Source organism: Rattus norvegicus, chromosome 18 (genome assembly GCF_021556685.1).
Source record: "Rattus norvegicus strain SHRSP/BbbUtx chromosome 18, alternate assembly SHRSP_T2T, whole genome shotgun sequence".
Taxonomy (NCBI): Eukaryota; Metazoa; Chordata; class Mammalia; order Rodentia; family Muridae; genus Rattus; species Rattus norvegicus.
The window spans coordinates 30,645,704-30,668,248 of NC_141551.1; the positions used below are offsets into that span (position 1 = coordinate 30,645,704).

The 22,545-nt window shown below is 45.1% G+C and overlaps 1 long non-coding RNA gene across 1 annotated transcript in view; it reads left to right on the top strand.

Annotated features, from left to right (window-relative positions):
* The window catches only part of LOC147999745 (uncharacterized), a 117,662-nt gene that overhangs the window by 79,598 nt on the left and 15,519 nt on the right, over positions 1–22,545 (top strand). The window lies entirely within an intron of this gene.

Genomic DNA, 22,545 nt, shown 5'->3' on the forward strand with positions numbered 1-22,545 from the left:
CACACACACACACACACACACACACACACACATTTTTTTATTCCTCACAGTAGTTCTAGAGGTGACATATCTTTCCAGTTAAGAAAAACGAGACATGGGGCTGGGGATTTAGCTCAGTGGTAGAGCGCTTACCTAGGAAGCGCAAGGCCCTGGGTTCGGTCCCCAGCTCCGAAAAAAAGAACCAAAAAAAGAAAAAAAAAGAAAAACAAGACATGAGAAGGATAAGGTGTCCAAAGTCACTTGCAAAATCAACAGAAGCCTGAGGTTAGTGACCTGGCTGGACTCCAGGGTCCCCACTGCTCACTCTCCCATGGCATTATTGCCACCCAAACTCTTGAGCCTACAGTTAAAAGTGGGAGGTAGGCCAGGCTATGAGAGAGCTGGCTTCTCTTGATAATTCACCAGAGGATACAAGGACATTCCTGTCACATTTGCCTGGTACCCCGTTATACTAGGCCCTGAGTGGAACATTGTACCTCAGTCCTCTCATTCCTGCCAAGGCCCGCCCACTTTATCCAGTAACCATTTGCATCCAGTGTTTGTTTGTTTGAACTTGGAGCCTCAGGTACCACCTGTCAGGGCTCCCCACATCCCAGCACCAGATCCTTCTCAGCTTTCCCAACCATTTTCCCAGATCAATTCCCGTTGACACATTAATCTTCAGGCTGGTCCTTGTATGAGTCTAGCTTTTCTTTCTTATTTTATTATTTTACTTTACTGAGACAGTGTCTTTCTTTGTCCTGGAACTCACTCTGTAGACCAGGCTGGCCTTGAACTCACCGAGATCAGATCTGCCACTGCCTTATGAGTGCTGGGATTACAGGTGTGCTCCACTGTGTTTGGCATTCTTTATTTTCTTAAAAATGTATTCATTCATTTGTTTTCTATTTTTAAAATTATATTTACCTTTTAACTGATGCTTATATCAAGAAAAACTGCACACACTGGGCTGGGGATTGTAGTTCAGTGTGGCCCAGCAAGTTCAAGACTGTGTTTGATTTTCAGCACTGTAAGCAAGGGAAAGTATATATTTATGTGGTAATGAGAGATTTCCATACTCATATACCCTGTCCACTGTTTAAATCAGGCTAAGAATATCTTATTAAACAATTATCTCTGTCTATATTTGAAAGCATTCAAAATTCTTTCCCCTAGATTTTTAAAATTGATTAATTTATATTTAAAATTTTTATTAGACTTATTCTTTTCCTTTCTTTTTTTTCAGTTTTTTTTTTTTTTTTTAGACAAAGTTCTATGTGTAATAGTCCTGGCTGTCCTGGAAGTTGCTTTCTAAACATGCTGATCTCAAATTCAACAGAGATCCGTCTGCCTCTGCCTCCCAAGTACCAGGATCCAAGGTGTGCTCCGCCAGGCCCAGCTAGATTTATTCATTTTACATACCCGTGTTTTGCTTACATACACACACACACACACACACACACACACACACACACACACACACACATATGCACACCATGTGTGTGCTTGGTGCCTGCAGAGGTCAGGAGAGGGTGTCAGATCTTCTAGAACCTGATGAACCACCATGTGACCATCGGGAATTGAACCTGAAACCTCTGTAAGAGCAACAAACATACCTTACCCCTGAGCCATCTCTCCAGCCCCTCTGCCCTGCTCTAGCTCTTTAAAAGATGTGCATTCCTGTTCCCCTACTGGACCATGATGCACCAGAGCGCCTTACTATCTCTCACCATGACAGCCTCATTGTTGGCTTGAAGGAAGGGAGTCTGAATCAGGTTGGATTCTGCACTTCTGAACTCTGCCCTGCGCTGGGGCTGGGCTTTGCTCTTGGTGTTATTTCCCATTACGTGGTTTGGGAAGACGTTGCTAGAGGCCCAGTTAGAGGCTGTGGCGGTCAGATTAGCCAGCCATGCAGAACACAGCACGGTACTATTGAAGGAGGAAGTGCTAAAAAGCCAAACTACAGCCAGCGTATGCTTTTGGGGAAGGCTAGGCCAGAGAGGCTGCCAGTCACGCCCTTTGTCTCACAGTGTACCCAGGCTGTCCTTAAGCAATCCATCCTGCAGTTCTGTTTCCCATGGGCTGGGGTTACAGGTGGGCACCATCACACTCAGCTCTGGTTTAAAAAATAATGCTTTGAGACAGGGTCTCACTGTCTCTGACGGGCCTGGAACTTACCCTGTAGTCTAGGCTGGCCTGGGACTCATAGAAATCCACCTTCCCTTTCCTCCTGAGTGCTGGAATGAAAAGACTGAGAAAAAAATTTAAGGCTGTATTAGCACCTACTAGAAGTTAAAAAATATTTTATGTGCTAATGAGATAGCTCAGCCTGAGTGTGATCCCTGGGACCCACCATGGTGGAAGGAGAGAACAGGCTTAAGTTGTTCCCTGCATGAACACACACACACACACACACACACACACACACACACACACACGCAGAGAAAGAATAAATGTCAATTTTAAAAATTAAAAATTTTAACAATTTTTGTAAACTGCTTTGATTAGCTGCATGTATATATACATACATATATTACAGTTCTTAAGTGACTCAGGAGATGGACGGAGGTTAGTAGGGCAGCTGAGAAAGGGGCTTTGTCCTGCACGTGGTTCCCGCAGGTGAGTTGGGGGTCCCTGAACTCTTAGCCACTTTTGTGTTCACAGCTGTGTGGGGGAGGGTGAGGATTAGCAGCGTAGGTGGACCATAATATTATGGTCTTGTTTTGTTTTTGTTTTTTTAAACTCAGCACCATCTGCTTCAGGATCTTAACAGGCTCAGAGCTCTCCCCGCAAGTCCTTCCTCCCAAGTAGGTATCCATATCTAGATGCCTAAATTCACTCTGCACAATTGACAGATGTGCAGTATAGAAAACACAACCAGTCAGCTACCAGCTCAGTCTGTAGTCGTTTCTATCACCCGGGCATAGCAAAGAACCTGGGATACTGGCCAGGCAAATACCCTGATTTAAAAAGACTTGGCTGCACGTCTGTCAGACAAAGGCACGCAAAGAGTTTGGTAGGGGAGGAACTCTAAAAGTTAGTGACAGTTGGTAGGGGTGAGGATACAGTGACAGAGACCCATGCCTGTGTGAAGGCTGCCTATGTGAAGCTCCATAGGAAGCTGAGTTTCCTTTGTCATGGCTCTGCCTTGAGAATCAGCGCGGTCCTGAGTGAATGAGCACAATGCAATCAGAGGGACACTTAGATAGGAACAAAGCTGCTTGTGTAAGTGTGTGTGTGTGTGTGTGGGGTGCCCAGCTCTCTTCAGCATAGTCCGGAAATTCATCCTGTAACAATGAACTGTAATTCCAAGTCAATGACACCTTCTAAATCCTCTCAGACTCTGCCCAAAATTACAGAGGAGGAGGGATGGCGAGTCCATTCCATTCAGTTAGAACTGGATAGCTGTGTACTTTGCTCAAATGCCTGGGATCTAATGGAGATGGGCTGGCAGCCAGGAACAAAGCAAGTCAATACCGGGCTTGGAAGAACGCTGATGCTCGGGCAGATAATGAGGAAAGGGCTAGGATCTGAAAGCCTGACCTCGGAGTCTTCCTGTGTAATGAACGCAGCATAATGGAGGGCTGAGAGCTGAGCCCTGGGTGCACCTGTGTCTGGGTGAGCCAGCCAGCATCCTGGCTGGATCCCTCAATAACATGGTGATCCTGGTGGGAGCCTGGTGGCCTTCAGACTGCCTCGTCTGTGCACTGGACAGAGTAGGAAGCGAGTAATTTCCTCTGTGGGAGACAGGCGTGGGGCTTAGTGGTCAAGAACTTGAACTTGGCTTAGAGACCTAGTGCCCCATTTACTAACTGTGTCGACTTGTGCCCATTTATGCTGAGTCTTAGGTTTATCTGTAAAGTGAGGGAAGGAAATTATACACTTTTCCTACGGGGTTATTGTGAGGATTGAGTAAGACGAAGGATTTGAAAAGCACTTTTCAGTGTTTATGGCACTACACTTGAGTACTTGATAAATATATCTGTTATTAAAGAATGTAGCTATGGGACTGGGGGCATGTCTAGTGGTAATGAGACCCTGTGATTGTTACCAGCACCAGGGGAGGGTTGGGGGAGGGAAGTTATGGCTGAAGTGACTGAGCGGTTGAAGGTGCCTGCCGCCCAACCTGGCAACCTGAGTTCAGTCTCTGAAACCCACATAGTTGAAGGAGAAAACTGAACCCAGAAAGTTGTCCTCTGACCATATGGGCACCACGACACATTGCTCGGATACATGTATGTGCACATACATGTACACACAAATAAACAAATGTAATAAAAAGTTGAAGAAAGGGATGATGATCACTGTTTTAGTTATGTGCCTCGTGGCTGTGGCAGATTACTGGAAGGTGCAACCTAAGGAAGGGTTAATTTTGGCTCGCAGGGGATGTGAGGTAGCTGGTCACATTGAAGAAACAGAGACGTGAATGTGGATGCTAAACACGTGTTTTCCTTTTCATTCAGTGTGGGGCTGCGAACTGTGGAATGATGTTGCCCATGGCTCTTCTACTTCCATTTATGCTGTAGCTACTCCCTCATCGCGTGCCCAGAAACTTCCAGAAAATGCTTTCCTTGGTGATTCTGGGTCCCTGTCAGTTACCACCGCCATTACAGTATGACAACTGTTTTCTTTTCTCCCTCTATGCACTCTGGACATGGCTTCTTCTACTTTACTCCCCACCTTGAAATAAAGAATGAACTCAGGTTGTTGGATAGAGAGGTGGTGGGTGAAGTTTTACAACAAGGCTCTTGTGACCATGAACTCCAGATTCACACACTCAAAGGACAGTTCTCTGAAGTTGAAGTGGGAGACGTACCACAGGGGGACATGATAATTTGATTTTCTCCCCATAGTGAACATTGACTGTCTCAAGGAAATGCTCCTTCCGGGATGCTAAGCTGTGAGTCATTCAGGAGTCTGCCTCTCTAGCAAGCTCCCAAGTGTTGCTTCTGTTCTTCGTTCTGAAATCACATTTTATCTCCAAAAGTCCTAGGTGGCCTTGAGTCCCTTGGCACAGTGGCACATCTGACTTCTTTACTTCCTTGAAAACACTCAGCTAGTTTTGGGATTTAAAGCACCTCACTGGCTAGATAACCTTGGTTTCCAGACGGCAGGGATGAGAGGTGTGTAGAGTCCTTTGGTTGACCAGTTGCCTGAAGCATTTTCCCAACAATTCTACTTGATTACTTTGGCTAATAGCTGGCATTTACAGTCTCACTTTTGGCTTTTAGTGGGAGATAGCCATGGCTGGGGGTTCTACAGTGGCTGTGAAGGGTCAGCAGTCCCTTGAAACATTTGCAAAATTTTCTCTGTCTGTTTCCTTGCCTGGAGAGTTCCTGTAGCGTTCAGCAGCAGTGTTTCCTGGGGAGTCCGTTTCCTCAAAGGTGTGCATCCAGGATAGCCCCAAATATGGCCTGACAGAAAAATCACATACTTACTAAAAACATTTAAGATTCCTATTTGATGACTCAGTTGCATAGTTTCCCACATGAACCATGTTGTGTTGAGTTGTCAGAAGGTTGGACATGCCTATGTGAGGCTGAAGAAGCAGTGAATTCTCCTTGGATCTCCACAGCATGCTGTATGCCCTCACATGTCTGTTTGGAAGGTCTATATAACTATTCTGCTAGCCAAACTGCCACAATCTTCATGAGAACAGCTGTGCCCACTTGCAAAAGATCATCACAGCTGGGCTTGTTGACCTTCCATCATAGAAGGAGCATTGGGGAGGGTCATGGGACCCGGCACTGGAGTATCCAGGCAGTCCTCCCAACCAGTTGTATGCAGTTCTGCTCTCATTGCAAGAGGCCTTGGGGTTTGGAAATGGACTAGCTTATGCTGCTGGGGATGTACAAGGGGAGGAGACTCCTCCATAACCATCCTGGGAATTTTATCTCTGTTCTGTGCTGGCCTTCCTGTGTGGCTGCTTTCAAATCATCTATGTTTCTGCCTGTATTCACTCACTTCTTTGCTCTGTAAGTAAAGTTAATAAACTCATTGGTTTTCTAGAGTGAACGTTGGTGTGATGGTACCCTGTCCTGTCACCGGGACCTTAGGAGGTTGTTTATGTCTCGCCTAGGAACAGAGTTGTGCCAGCAGAAGCCTAGATTCTTCCAGGTTTCTGTACATCTCATCTATTTCTTTCTGTTCTGTAATCTCTGTGAAGTATGCTTTGGGGGCACCTTTTTCATTTTAACAGTTTTTCGTAGTTATCTGTGTACCTCTAAGCTTGGTACCCAGGCCATGAATAAGTTTCCCTCAGGAGTCATCTTCCAGCAGGAAAGATGATAAGTCTCTTCTGGATTTGAACTGTGGCTTGGCTTCTCTTCTCTTCTCTTCTCTTCTCTTCTCTTCTCTTCTCTTCTCTTCTCTTCTCTTCTCTTCTCTTCTCTCCTCTCCTCTCCTCTCCTCTCCTCTCCTCTCCTCTCTCTTCTTCTCATCTTAAAGGTGCCACATCTTTATCTACTTTATAATGTTACCAGCTTAGAATATAAGCTATAGATTAATTTCCTTATTCATTCTGTGTACGGGTTGGAGTAGGTGTGAGTGCAGCACAGTGTGCATGTAGAGGTCAGGAAACAACTTGTGGAAGTTGGTTCTCTTTTTCCATCATACGAGTCCTGGGGATTGAACTCAGTCATCAGGTTTGGCAGCAAGCATCTTTACCCACTGAGCTCCCTCTCCTCCCTCACTATGTAGAAGTCTGGCTTTCAACTACGATTCTCCTACCTTATCTTCCTGAATGCTGGTATAGTAGGTGCCAGTCACCAATGCCCACTAAAGAAAACGTGTGTGTGTGTGCTTTTTAAAAATTTTTTTTATTTATTTTAGTCATATGAGTACACTGTCACTTTCTTCAGACACACCAGAAGACAGCATCAGATCCCATTACAGATGGATGTGAGCCACCATGTGGTTGCTGGGAATTGAACTCAGGACCCCTGGAAGAGCAGTCAGTGCTCTTAACCACTGAGCCATCTCTCCAGCCCCGTGTATGTGCCTTAAGAAGCACACAAAATCTGTTTCTTTCTGTATTAGCTTACTGTCATTATAACAAAATACTTGAAATATTGGACCTTCAAAGAAAACCCGTATTTTGGTTCTTTGCACTTCCCTCAACCCCTCTTTGAGTCAGCTTAGGCTGGGCTTATATTCGTTGCACAGCCAGAGCGATCTCCAGCGCATGGTCCTCCTGCCTCAGCCTCCCACTTGCTGGGATTATAGGTGTGCATTCCCTATGCTCGGCTTGACTGGGGTTCCTGTCCATTGAGTGTACCCATTTGTCCCTCTGGGGACAGTGTTAGCCCACAAGGACAGGAGCCAAAGCTGCTGCCAGTGGAACTGCTTACCTCCTGGCCAAGCAAGCAAGCAAATGACAGCAAAAGAGCCTGGGGCCCAACAATCCAGTCTTCCTAAGGGCAGTGACCTAACAACCTCCCGGAAGCTCCTTCTCCTTAAGTTCAGAGCATCTTTCAATAGTTCTTCCCCTGGGGATCAAACCCTTAGCAAGTTGGCCTTAGGGGACTACTATTTACTATATGTTTACTGGACTGGGGGCAAGGAGCTGGTATAGCAACTTTGATCAAGCCATAATTCAAAGGTTCAGGTCCTATGACCGTGGGCCCAGTTTTTTCTTCTCTTTTTGTGAGCACTAGAGGTCCCAGGTTTGTTGTTGTTGGTTTTGTTTTGTTTTATTAGATATGTTATCACTGTATAGTCCTGGCACTTAAGAGTTTGTGCAAATGCTAGGATCACAAGCATAAGCAGCTATGCAGGCACTGCCTTTTATTTTCTCTTTTTTTCTTCAAGACTTATTTTTTGTGATGCTAGGGAATGGAACACAGGGCCTCGTGCATTCTCAACAGGCTCTACAACTGTCCTGCTAGTTCTTTAAACTTAGCTTGATTTTGAGACAGTCTTGCTAAGCTGTTCTGGCTTGTCTAACATTCACTTTGTAGCCCAGGCAGGCCTTGACCCTCTGCTGCTCCTGCCTCGGCCTCCTGCATAGCTGAGGTTACAGACCTGACATTGTTTTTCCAGGTGCTGCTTTTTGTCTCCTTTTCCTCCATCCAAGCACTTTGTGCTGCGTTTCAGGTGGCCTGTGCAGGGCCTGCTCTTTGTTCTCATAGAATGTTCCTATAATTAGACCACAGCCCTGATGGCACCACCTGCTCTCCTGGGCTCCCCATGCAGCATAGCATCATCTTCATGTCTGATCAGCATGGCAACAAAATAACGATGTCGAACATTGGGGTCAAGGACAGAACCAACAGCTCACCCCTAGAGATGGATGCTGTAACTCCTTTGAACACGGATGAGCATTTCTCAAAGCTCGAACTATGGTAGCATCCTTGGGGTGCTCCTCAGAATTAGACCCAAGGTCAAATATGCAGAGAGAACGTCCCATACCATCACCTCTTCTCCAAGACTCACCATGATGATTACCAGTGTATATCGAAAGTCAGAGAAAAGACAACGTCAGGCATAGTTTTCAGAACACATTTGACCATTGTAGGTTGTAGTACAATCTACAGTCTGTAGATTGGTACTCTAGTAGAATTTGAGATGAGCTTGTGTGGACGTTCAGCTCGTGACAGCCTATGGCATGCCAGTGTTCTGTGGCCCATATTCCTCCCTTGTTGGTCAGAAGGGGAAAATGACAGATGATGCAGACTCCTTGGTAAAAACAGTGTGTCTTGTTAGTCTGTTCCTAAGTCAGTCCAGTGGGTGGGTGCCCTGGTATTTTTCAGGTATTATGTTATGAACAAAACTCAGGTATATTTTGAAACTCTCAGGGAACCTCAAGGCTGGGAGAAGACTACTACTGCTGGCCTATGACTGCTCATGGTAGTAGGAATCGGAGTGATGTAATAGCGCAGTTATTGAGCTTGGTGCCAGATCCCTCATAGGTCGTATCTCTCATGTACCCTGAGGCTGGACAACACCAATCTTAAGGAAGCTCAGCATGCAGAACTTAGAAAAGCTTCTCCTTAAGAGGCACAAGGAACAGGAAATAGAACCAAGTGTCCAGCTCATATGTTTCCCACCCCAGAGCCCTGTACTTAACACATTCACTGTTACGAGTTTTTCCACACCTGTGCAGGCTTCAGGCATTTTTTTTCCACGTCAGCTTTGGATCTGACGTAGTGCTTGGTTTAGAACGAGAACATCTGCAAAATAGATGGCTTGCTCTTCCAGGGAACACTTGTCCTCAGTGGAGACTCTACCACTCTGAAGCACAAGAAGCAAAAGTGAGGGATGCGAGTGTCAAATGTCGCAGGAGCGGCACCTGAGGCACGCCCACCGGCTGCACAGAGCCTCACAGAAACAGCGCGCCTTCCTAACCTGCCCATGAGTGCCTCCTGCCTACCCCATTCCACTTTACCCAGTCGTACAAGCGCCCTTCTTAGTTTTCATCTTTTTGTGTGACCTCAGCCTGTCCCCAAGGAAAACCACTAACCACTTGGCTCCGCATTTTAGGTCTGTGGTGACCTGCCAGCTGACATCTACAGGCTTGGAGGTGACCTACTTTGAATGAAATGCTGGCTTTTCAGTCCCATGTTCAATAGGCTGAGTTGGCAGCTTGTCAGCAGGCTTATGTCATCTAGTGATTGTGTCAGTTCCCTCCCTGTTTGGCTTCCTACTGGCAGATACCCTCAGGGTACTCTTGGAAGCCAGAAGGTGTGGGAGGGCCTGTGAGAGACCACAAGAGAGCAGGGAAAAGAGAGAAGCTGAGGAGACAGCAAACCCCAAATTGTCAAAGGGGAAAACAAAAACAGGGACAAGAAAAGGGTTTTCTCAGACAGAGACAACACCCTGCAGTGAGGTGACTCCCCACAGAATAACTCTGCTCACCTCTTCAGTCTGGATGCTAAGCTATATTCCATCATCTCATCTATACTGATGACCTGCAGGGATGAGGGTGGAGAGGTTTCTAGCTCTGACCCTTACTCCACAATGCTCCTCCTTTCCATGATTCGCTCTGTGGACTTTTTCTTCAGGCCGTGTTTGTTAAATCTCACAAAGTGTAGCTGTGTTTGGGACCTAATTTCTCTGCCTCACAAAGGCCTCGCATCCCGGTTCCTGCTCTGTGGCTGGGAGTCCTAAGGTTAGATGGTGTATGCTCAGAGCTCTGGGATCTGGGCACAGTAATTCAGTGACCTCTTTCCCTGGGGAGTGGCCCCTCTCTTTCTGCTAGAGTTGGCCAAAGGTTTCCAAGGGCAGTGGGGATACTAGCCTGGGGCCACATAGGGCCATCCTAGAGGCCTGATCAAGCCCCAAGATCCCCAATAAGGACTGCCTCTCTGGAAGGCAAAGATCAAGTTTGTGTGAGCCGCCAGAACATAGGAATTGGTTAGAATCCTCTGTCACTTTTTCTAAACTGGTTAAAAACTTGAATTAAACATCAAACTAAATGGAGAGAAACTTGAAGCAAGCCCACTAAAATCAGGGACTAGACAAGGCTGCCCACTCTCTCCCTACTTATTCAATATAGTTCTTGAAGTTCTAGTCAGAGCAGTCAGAAAACAAAAGATCAAGGGGACACAAATTGGAAAGGAAAAAGTAAAAATATCACTATTTGCAGATGATATGATAGTATACTTAAGTGACTCCAAAAGTTCCACCAGAGAACTACTAAACCTGATAAACACCTTCCGCAAAGGGTCGGGGTATAAAACTAACTCAAACAAATCAGTAGCCTTGAAAGAAATTATGGAAATGACACCCTTCACAATAGTCACGAATAACATAAAATACTTCGGTGTGACTCTAACCAAGCAAGTGAAAGATCTGTATGACAAGAACTTCAAGTCTCTGAAGAAAGAAATTGAAGATCTCAGAAGATGGAAAGATCTCCCATGCTCATGGATTGGCAGGATTAATACAGTAAAGATGGCCATTTTGCCAAAAGCAGTCTACAGATTCAATGCAATCTCTATCAAAATTCCAACTCAATTCTTCATAGAGTTAGAAAGAGCAATTTGCAAATTCATCTGGAATAACTAAAAAACCCAGGATAGTGAAAATTATTCTCAACAATAAAAGAATTTCTGGGGGAAATCACCATCCCTAACCTCAAGCAGTATTACAGTATTACAAGCCTTAGTGATAAAAACTGTATGGTATTGGTACAGAGACAGGCAGGTAGATCAGTGGAATTGAATTGAAGACCCAGAAATGAACCCACACAACTACAGTCATTTGATCTTTGACAAAGGAGCTAAAACCGTCCAATGGAAAAATGATGGCATTTTCAACAAATGGTGCTGGTTCAACTGGTGGTCAGCATGTAGAAGGATGCAAATCTATCCATTCTTATTGCCTTGCACAAAGTTCAAGTCCAAGTGGATCAAGGACCTCCACATCAAACCAGATACACTCAAACTAATAGAAGAGAAAGTGGGGAAGAGCCTTGAACACGTGGGCACTGGAGAAAAGTTCCTGATCAAAACACCAATGGCTCATGCTCTAAGATCAAAAATCGACAAATGGGATCTCATAAAATTGCAAAGCTTGTGTAAGGCAAAGGACACTGTTGTTGAAAGGAAAATTATACAGATTTAAGGTTTAAAAATATGAAGTTAAGGGGTTGGGGATTTAGCTCAGCGGTAGAGCGCTTGCCTAGGAAGCGCAAGGCCCTGGGTTTGGTCCCCAGCTCCGAAAAAAAGAAAAAGAAAAAAAAATATGAAGTTAAAAGAATAAGTTTCGGGCTGGAGAGATGGCTCAGTGGTTAAGAGCACCCGACTGCTCTTCCAGAGGTCATGAGTTCAATTCCCAGCAACCACACCGTGGCTCACAACCATCTGTAAAGAGATCTGATGCCCTCTTCTGGTGTGTCTGAAGACAGCTACAGTGTACTTATATATAATAAATAAATAAATCTTTAAAAAAAAAAAGAATAAGTTTCAAAATTCACAGACTCAGGGCTAAACACTGTGAAAAGCAAGTCCAGGCAGCCCCGCCCTGCCGCTAGAACTAACAGACCATAAAGATAAAGAAAAGGAATGCAGGAACCAGCCCGAGTTATCAGGACTCACTCAAACCATCTGGCAGAAGGGCACCTCCCCCAGCTTACTCAGAGTCACACCTTAACCAGATGTGCTTCAAACCCTGATATGCCCCTAGCTTCTAAAATCCTGTACGCTCCAGTCAATACGTACTCTCCTGCTGTGCTGTAATCTCACTGCCATGTTTAAATGAGCCAATCACTTATAGCCGCGCCAGAAATTAGCCAATTGTGTGTAACCGCGCCAAACCCCCTAGCCTTCCCTATATAAACCCCTGACTTTTGAGCTTCGGGGTTGACTCCTCTGTCTCCTGTGTGGGATACGTGTTGGCCCGGAGATCTCTGTAATAGGTCTCCGTAATAAACCTTGCCTTTGCTTATTACATCCAAAATGGTCTCTCTGTGTCTGGGGTCCGCAATTTCTCTCTGACTGGGATCTTTCATTTGAGGGCTCGTCCGGGATTGGTGTTTCCTGGGGTGCGCCATCTTGAGACTCGTGCTTGGTTCTTTCATTGTTAGGACAAAATGGCAACCAACAGATAGGGAAAAGATTCTTACCAATCCTATATCCAATAGAGAGCTAATGTTTTAATATATATATAAAGAACTCAAGAAGTTAGACTCCAGAGAATCAAATAAAATTGGGGTACAGAACTAAACAAAGAATTCTCAACTGAGGAATATTGAATGGTTGAGAAACATCTAAAGAAATGTTCAACATCTTTAGTCATCAGGGAAATGCAAATCAAAACAACCCTGAGATTCCACCTCACACCAGTCAGAAAGACTAAGATCAAAAACTCAGGTAGCAGTAGATGCTGGTGAGGATGTGGAGAAAGAGGAGCACTCCTCCATTGTTGGTGGGATTGCAAGCTGGTACAACCACTCTGGAAATCAGTCTGGCAGTTACTCAGAAAATTAGACATAGTACTACCTTAGGACCCAGCTATACCACTCTTGGGCATATACCCAAAATATGCTCCAACATATAACAAGGACACATGTTCCACTATGTTCATAGCAGCCTTATTTATAATGGCCAGAAGCTGGAAACAATTCAGATGTCACTCAACAGAGGAATGGATACAGAAAATGTGGTACATTTATACAATGGAGTACTACTCAGGTATTAAAAACAATGACATCATCAAATTCATAGGCAAATGGATGGAACTGGAAAATATCATCCTGAGTGAGGTAACCCAATCACAGAAGAACACACATGGTATGTGCTCACTGATAAGTGAAGATTAGCCCAAAAGCTTGGAATATCCAAGATACAATTTACAGACCAAATGAAGCTCAAGAAGAAGGAAGACCAAAGTGTGGATGCTTCAGTCCTTCTTAGAAGGGGGAACAAAATACTCACATGATGAAATATGGAGACAAAGTGTGAAGCAGAGACTGAAAGGCCATCCAGAGACTGCCCCATCTGGGAATCTATCCCTTATACAATCTCCAAACCCAGACAGTATTGCTGATGTCAAGAAGTGCTTGCTGACAGGAGCCTGATATAACTGTCTCCTGAAAGGCTTTGCCAGAACCTGGCAAATATAGAGGCAATTGCTTGAAGCTAACCATTGGACTGAGAACGGGGTCCCCAATGGAGGAGTTAGAGAACTGAAGGAGCTGAAGGGGTTTACAACCCCATAAGAAAAACAACATATGAAGTAGCCAGACACCCCAGAGCTCCCAGGGACTATACCACCAATCAAAGAGTACACATGGACAGATCCACGTCTCTAGCCACGTATGTAGCAGAGGATGGCATTGTCAGGCATCAGTGGGAGGAGAGGCCCTTGGTTCTCTGAAGGCTTGATGACCCAGTGTAGGGGAATACCAGGGCAGGGAGGGAGTGAATGGGTGGGTGGGTGGGGAAGCACCCTCATAGAAGCAGAGGGAGGGGGTATGGGATGGGGGTTTCTGGAGGGGAAACTGGGAAAGGATATAGCATTTGAAATGTAAATAAAGAAAATATCCAATAGAAGAAAAGAAAAAAGAAAGCTTGGATTAATAATTGTGAAGATTAGTGTCAAATTTTCCCACCAGAAAACTGTTCTTTTGATGAGTATGTGTCTCCTAGAGATTGGAGAACTGATTTCCTCCCTGGCTTCAGTCTGTCTGTGAGGTCATTTATTCACCCGTATGCTGTTGCTCAGTCCTAAGCGTTTGTTGAGTGTGTTGTTTCTGGGTGCTAGAACACAACAGACAGGACCTGTGCCTTGTGGTGTTGATGGTGAAGAGACAGGGAATTCAGGAGACTGGAAAGATGGTTAAGAGCACTGACTGCTCTTCTAGAGGTCCTGAGTTCAATTCCCAGCAACCACATGGTGGCTCACAACCATCTGTTGTGGGATCTGATGCCCTCTTTGGTTGTGTCTGAATAGAGCACTCATACATAAAGTAAATAAATCTTTAAAAGAGAAAGAAAAGCAGAGGAACAGAGAGACACAGAGACAAAGAGACACAGACAGAGACAGAGAGACAGAGAATTCAGAGGTGAAGTCCTCTGTCCCAAATGATGGTGTAGCTATAATGTAGAATCAAGGAGAAGCTTCCAGTGGGTCATCAGGCAAGGTCAACCTGATTTGGTGACATTTGGGCTCTGTAGTAAAGTATAAGAAGGAGCCAAGACACTGGAGGAAGCTGGTCTGCCAGTTCCCTGCACAGTGTCAGTAAATGTACACATTCCTTGACAGAGTGAACTTGGCAAGCAGTTCCTTCCACAGAATATGTGGAAGCAGGCCTGCTGGACAGTTTTATGTTAACTTGACACAGCTAAAAATCATCTGAGGAGGGGCAACCTCAAGAGAATGCCTGTATAAGATCCAGCTGTAAGGCCTTTTATTAATTAGTGATTGATGAGGGAGGACGCAGCTCACTGTGCGTGGTGCCATCCCTGGCCTGGTGGTCTTGGGTTCCATAAGAAAGCGGGCTAAGCGAGCCAGGGGAAGCAAGCCAGAAAGCAACACTTCTCCCTGGCCTCTGCATCAGCTCCTGCCTCCTGGTTCCCGCCCTGTGTGACTTCCTTTGATGTGATGTGGAAGCATACGTGGAGTAACTGATTTCCAGCCCACCTTCTTATTGGTCTTGCTGTTTTATCTCAGCAGTTGAGACCCTAACTAAAGACGCCAGGTGTGTTGTCTCATGACTGTATTCCCAGCCCTTGAGGCAGGAGGATGGCTATGGTTTGGGGGTCAGCCTAGATATATAGGCTATTTGTGGACATTCTGAGTTATAGTGTGAGACCCTGACTAAAAATAGAACAAAACCAGATGGCATTTGGGGGCTGAAGAGACAGCTTAGTGGTTAAGAGCCTTTGTTCTGGCAATGGACCCAGATTCAATTCCCAGCACCTTTTTATTGTCTCACAACTGCCAGTAACTCCAGTTCTAGGGAATTCAGAATCCTCCTCTGACCTCCACAGGCATCAGACATACACATGGTGCATTGACATACACATGAGCAAACCACTCACACACAAAATAAAATAATATAAAATAAACCAATCTGGAAAGACATGATGGAGTCTGCTGCTGAGTTCTGGGTTGCACCACAGAAGTAAACACTCCGCTATCTGCAGGACTCAGGGGAAGAACATCACCACATCAGTAATTTGACTCTGGAAAATCTGGGACCCATGTTTGATAAACAAAAGATGTGCAACATCTGACCCTACACTGGGTTACCCTGCCCTATCGTCTTACTTAGAGTTTTACTGCTGTTGACCAAGGCAACTCTTACAAGGACAACATTTAGTTGGGGCTGGCTTACAGGTTCAGAGGTTCAGTCCAGTATCATCAAGGTGGGGACATGGCGGCATCTAGGCAGGCATGGTGCAGGAGGAACTGAGAGTTCTTTTTTTTTTTATATGTAATATTTTTTCCATCTTTATTAATTTGAGTATTTCTTATTTACATTTCGATTGTTATTCCCTTTCCTGGTTTCCGGGCCAACATCCCCCTAACCTCTCCCCCTCCCCCTCTATATGGGTGTTCCCCTTCCCATCCTCCCTCCATTACCACCCTGCCCCCAACAATCACGTTCACTGGGGGTTCAGTCTTGGCAGGACGAAGGGCTTCCCCTTCCACTGGTGCTCTTACTAGGCTATTCATTGCTACCTATGAGGTTGGAGCCCCGGGTCAGTCCATGTACAGTCTTTGGGTAGTGGCTTAGTCTTGGAAGCTCTGGTTGTTTGGCATTGTTGTTCATATGGAGTCTCAAGCCCCTTCAAGCTCTTCCAGTCCTTTCTCTGATTCCTTCAACGGGGGTCCCATTCTCAGTTCAGTGGTTTGCTGCTGGCATTCGCCTATGTATTTGCTGTATTCTGGCTATGTCTCTCAGGAGAGATCTACATCCGGTTCCTGTCAGCCTGCACTTCTTTGCTTCATCCATCTTATCTAATTGGGTGGCTGTATATGAATGGGCCACATGTGGGGCAGGCTCTGAATGGGTGTACCTTCTGCCTCTGTTCTAAACTTTGTCTCCCTATTCCCTCCCAAGGGTATTTTTGTTCCCCTTTTAAAGGAGTGAAGCATTCACATTTTGGTCATCCTTCTTGAGTTTCATGTGTTCTGTGCATCTAGGGTAATTCAAGCATTTGGGCTAATAGCCACTTATCAACGAGTGCATACCATGTGTGTTTTTCTGTGATTGGGTTACCTCACTCAGGATGATATTTTCCAGTTCCAACCATTTGCCTACGAATTTCATAAAGTCATTGTTTTTGATAGCTGAGTAATATTCCATTGTGTAGATGTACCATATTTTCTGTATCCATTCCTCTGTTGAAGGGCATCTGGGTTCTTTCCAGCTTCTGGCTATTATAAATAAGGCTGCGATGAACATAGTGGAGCATGTGTCTTTGTTATATGTTGGGGCATCTTTTGGGTATATGGTCAAGAGAGGTATAGCTGGGTCGCTTGATATTCTCTGCTAGGTGTGTTTAATACCTTGGCGCGTGTTTGTGTGCTAACTGATCAGTGGAGAATGCAGTCCCTTGGCAAGTGTATTCCTCAGAGGATCCGATGCCTGCTCCTCACTCATTGTATGGGCGTGGTTTCTCTGCTGCCCATCACAGTGCTATAGCACTTCGTGCATGAAGTTAGAACAAGAGTTTGTGTAATGAGTGTTGTGTTTCTAAAAGGATAAAGACAGGGGGGGTTATGTTCTATGGAGGTCTGAGGAATCCCTTCATTCTGAGGGACCAGCCACAAGATGGTATAGTATAGAATAGAGTTTGTTCAGTGCATGAGGAAGGGAGTTAAGAGGGAAGTAGGGCAGAGAAAGAGGGAGAAGTAGAGAAATAGAAGAGTAGAGGCCGGCCATGAGCATGTGGAAAGACGGGGGAAGGAAATTGGGAGAGAAGGGACAAAGGGGGAAGAGGGTAAGAACAAAAGAGCAAGAGGAGCGGGCTGGAGAGATGGCTCAGCGGTTAAGAGCACTGACTGTTCTTCCAGAGGTCCTGAGTTCAATTCCCAGCAACCACATGGTGGCTCACAACCATCTGTAAAAGAGCAAGAGGAGCAAGAGCAAGAGAGTGAGGAGAGGGCAAATAGCACACCTGGCTGTTGCCAGGTAACTGTGGGGGTGGAGCTAAGACAGAATGCTAACAATGAGTGTCATTTGTGATGTGTCTGACAGTTCAAGTCAGAAAGTACAATGTTTCCCCTCTGTTTACAATTTGCATCCCAGTATTTAGTTAACTGCTCTGAGCTTCAGTTCAAAAGTAATAGATGGAAAATTCTAGAAATGAGCAGACTATGTTTTCAGTTACTTTTGTCATAGGGCACTGTTACAGTTCTACTTTCATTATTAGTTATTGTTTATCTGTTATTTTGTCTAGTTTATAAGTCTTCATAGGTATGTAGATGGGGGAAGCCATCGTCTGTGTGTGCGAGTGTCTGTGTGTGTGTGTGTCTCTGTGTGTCTGTGGGTGTAATCAGAGCTCATCCATGATTTCAAGCATCCACTAAGGGTCTTGGGCATTATCCTTTGTGAATAATGAGGGTCCACCATCCATGCCAGATGGCATGGCGGTTCCCAGAAGTTAAAATGTCATAGTTGGCTGGTATGAGGAAGAAGCTGGTTGCCTATATTTTCTGACTGAAAAAAATCACATTTTTCCCCTTATCATGTGTAATTGCCATTTACAGCCTGGATGCTAATAGGAGATGTTTATTTCTTAGGAAGGGCTGGGAAATTGGCAAAACCTCCTTATGTAGCATGTGTGAAGTCCTGGGTTCAAACCCCAGGACTGGAGGGAAAACAAAACAAATTGCACAATCAGATCCCCTGTCCAAAGAATTTGGAGCCTGACAAATCTCCTGCTCCTGCCTATGAAGTCCGTTGTTCTTGTCCTTCCCTGGTGAGACTCGAAAGCTGGCCCCTGAGCATGGGATAGAAGTGAAATTGGTTAGGCTGGCTATTGCAATGAATTTCAAAGTCAGTGTAGATGTTTAGCTTCGTCCTCTGTGAGTTCGGAGTGGGCTCAGCCCTGACCACCCAGTTCCCGTCCTCACAGAGGGTATGTCTCAGTGGTGGACAGACAAGCAGGCATTAACATCAGCATGACGAAGTTTAGTTTTTAAAATATTTGTTTTTATGTGTGGATGATGTGTACTCATGTTTGTGTGTGAGGATGTGAGAATGGCGTGACATGCCTGTGAGTTGCCCTTGCCTTCAACCTTGCTCCTAAGGCAGAGTCTCAGCTCAAGGCACTGATGGTTTAATTACATTTATTCAGTGTACATGCATGTTGGTTTGAATGAAAATGGCCTTCATAGACTCATATGTTTGAATGCTGGGATTCACGTGAATGGAGCTGTTTGGGAAGGATTAGGAGGTGTGGCCTTTTTAGAGGCCCATTACAGGTCCTGTCTGTCTCTCTGTCTGCTCCCTATGGATGAGGATTTAAAGCTCTCAGCTACTTCTCTAGCACTGGACCTGTCTGCCATGATGACTAAGCATCCTCTGAAAGTATAAGCAAGCCCTCAATAAAATGCTTTCTTTTATAAGGGTTTCCTTGGTCACGGTGTCTCTTCACAGCAATAGAACCGTAACTAAGATTGTGTATATATGTGTGTACTCATACACATACACAAATTAAAGTAAGGACAAGGTGCAATAGTCAGTTCTCTCAAGATGGATCTAGGGATTAAACTCCTCAGGTGTGGCAGGTGCCTTTATCTGTAAACCCATCTCTCAAATCTCTTTTTCTTTCTCCTTCTTCTCCCCCCTCCCTTTTCCCCTCATCTCCTTTCCCCTAATCCCTCCCACATATGTATATTTTGAGACCAGATCTTTCTGTGGTGCCTAGGGTGATGTTGAACTCTTGGACTAATGATCATTTCTAGACTTAGCTTCCTTGAATGGCTGGGAGTCTAGGCATAGATTATCACAGCCAGCACAATCACCTTTTCTCCTTCTCTACTCCCTTTTTGTGAGATGTGGTTCATATAGCCCATGTGGCCTTGAACCAGCTATGTAACTGAGTATGACGTGAACTGCAACTTCTGCCTTGAATTCTAGGATTAGAAAGAAGAGTATATCATCAGTCCCAATTTTATTCAGTGCTGGGGATTGAATCCAGGTCTCTGTGCATGCTGGGCAAGCAAGCATTTTCCCAACTGAGTTATTACATCCTTAGCCCAATAATTGATGATATTTAAATATTTATTTATTTATTTATTTATTTATTTATTTATTTATTTATTTATTTATTTATTTCAGGGGCATGGAGGTGTACATAAGTAAAAGTCAGAGGACAGCTTGTAGGAGTCAGTTTTCTCCTTCTCCCAAGAGGGTCTTGGGGATTGAACTCAGGTCATAAGTTTGATAGCAAGTGACCTTACCCACTGAGCCATCTCATTGGTTCCTGTAATACTTTTAAAAAAGAGAAATCAGTGTTCAGATTTGTATATTAAATCTTGATTATGGCCTCTTTATTTAGTGCTAGGATTGAGCTTAATTAAGCTAGGCAAGTACTTTGTCATCGAGCCAAATCCTTGCCTGTAAACTCTTGAAATTTTTAAATGTCAGCACCAAATCCTTGTTTAAACATTGCCTTATGCTGTGCCTGGAGAGATGACTCAGCAGTTAAGAGCACTGGCTGCTCTTCCAAAGGACCCAGGTTCAATTCCCAGCATCTACATGATAGCTCACAACTTTCTGTAACTCTAGCTCCAGGGAATGACACCCTCACATAGACATACATACAGACAAAGCACCAGTGCACATAAAATAAAAATAAATAAATCATTAAAAAATTGTCTTATGGCAAACAAAGTTGTCTTGAGTTCAGCAGTCCGTGGGCCATCTGAATGAGGGAAGGCTTGTGTCCCCACTAGAGCTGCAGCGAAGCTGTATATGGTGGGGGCAGATGTCCCTGGCAAGCATAGATTTGTCTCCCCTGCTATGAGCCAGGCAGGCCTGGGCTTGCCCTCTCTGAGCTCCAAGTTTCCTGTAAGTGAAAAAGCAGCCATGATAATAACACCTTCATCTCTACATAGCAGAGATTGTGTGAAGGCCCCAGAAAGGCATTCATTCCAGGCCTGGTGTGAACTGTGTACTCATGATTGTACCTTGATTGCTGCCATGCTTATTTTTAGTTTTCGGTGGTTCTAGCAAAATCCATGTGTTTCTGGTAATTGTTAGGGGCGTCTCTGGAGTTGTACATGGAGTCTGTATCACGATAACATTCATGTGAGGTTAGGGAAGAATAGAGGTGGCTTAGATGGGAAAACCCTTGGCCATCCTTTCCTTGCCCAGTCTGGTTTTCACTCCGTGGGTAAGTAACCTGTGTGCATGGCGCACACACACACACACACACACACACACACACACACACACACACACACAGGGGCGTGTGTACGTGCAAGCGCACAGGCACATGCGGAAGGAGGGAGGGAGAGAGAGAAGGGGAGAGGGGGAGAGGGGGAGAGGGAGGGAGCACGTGAGAGAGTGCTAAGGCACTCCTTGTCTCACCACCCACTCAGTTTCTTTCACTGCTCTCTGTGACATTGTGGTTTAATCTTCTTCCCAGGCTGTAAGCTTCAGGAGTCTTGCTCAGTCCTCAGTCCGTAGATGACAAAAGGAAGAGCAGCAAACTCTATAGCGAAGTTGTCAAATTACTAGTGAAGTCTGGGATTGTGATCTGCCAATCCAACTCTGACTGGATTGGATCCTCAAGAACAAAGAAGGCAGTTAGTTCTAAGTGCAGTTCAGAGGGCTGGTGAGATGGCTAAGTGGGTAGAGGTGATTGCTGCCAAGTCAGAAGACCTGAGTTTGATCCTAGGTACCCACAATGTAGAAGGAGAGAGCCCATTTCTGCAAGTTATCCTCTGACCTGCACAGACAACCCTACACACAAACAAACAAACAAACAAACAAACAAACAAACAAACACAAGCAAGGACATGCCGTTTAGATCCTCTCCAGTTTGGTCTGTGGTAGATTCAATTTTATACGTTTCTTTCCTCCCATCTTAGCTCTAGAGGAAGGAGAAAGGGAGGAGCCAGCTTACTCCCACTCTGGTGAAGGCTGGTTTGCTTCTTGGCCTTGGGCTATGTGAAGGCCTTTTCTTGATGACCTATATCATTAGCAGGAGTAATCGCACTGATGCTCTGCTGAGGGTTTTCCAGTAGATACTATGTTGTTTTGTTTCCATAGTCAGCCAGTGGGGTAAATGCTTGTGTTCCCCCTGCCCCACTAAAGACAGGCTTTCTCTTTGTAGTCCTGGCTATCCGGGAACTTGCTCTGGAACTTGCTCTGGAACTTCAGAAATTGGTCTGCCTCTCTCTGAACTGGGCTGGGATTAAAGGCATGGGCCACCTGGCCTAAACTTCCTATTTTTAGGAGCAGGAAGCTGAAGCTCAAAAACTCTGGGGTAGCCTAGAACGCTGAGGGGAAAATTGCAGAGCCAGCCTGGGAGCCATGTCCTCTGGTTTTATAAGTGACTTCTCCAGCTGCCTCCTGATTTCACATCATTGAATTTTGGCGTTGGGATATGCTATGGGAGAGACAGAGAGAGAGAGACAGAGCGAGAGCGAGAGCGAGAGCGAGAGAGAGAGAGAGAGAGAGAGAGAGAGAGAGGAGGTGGGGGGGAGGAAAAGTTTCAGATTTATTTTCCTAATTTTCCTTGGCTTAGGCTAATATTAAAATTATTTTGAGCACTCCACTGGCAGAGGCGGAAGAGAGAACCCAATTTGATATTAAATATTTGCAATGGAAAATTCGCAAAGTCTTTCTGAATGGAAGATATTTCCGAGCGAGTCCTCTGGGACTCATACAGCCAGTGTTCCCTGCTGCAGCATGCTTCCTGTGGTTGCTCCACTGTTCTCAGAAATGAGCATTCAGGACTTTGAAGTGCCGGGGTTATGCCGGGTGGATGCTGAACTATGCCTTGGCTTCCCTGGCAATGGATGAATAAAGGGGGAGAGGGTTGTGAATGGTACTCAATTGTCCGACTCGTAATTGTGTGATTTATGAAAATTACATTAAAGCAGGCGCCTCCAGTCGGGATAGACTATATCAGTCAGAGCAGTGGATGCTAACTTGTA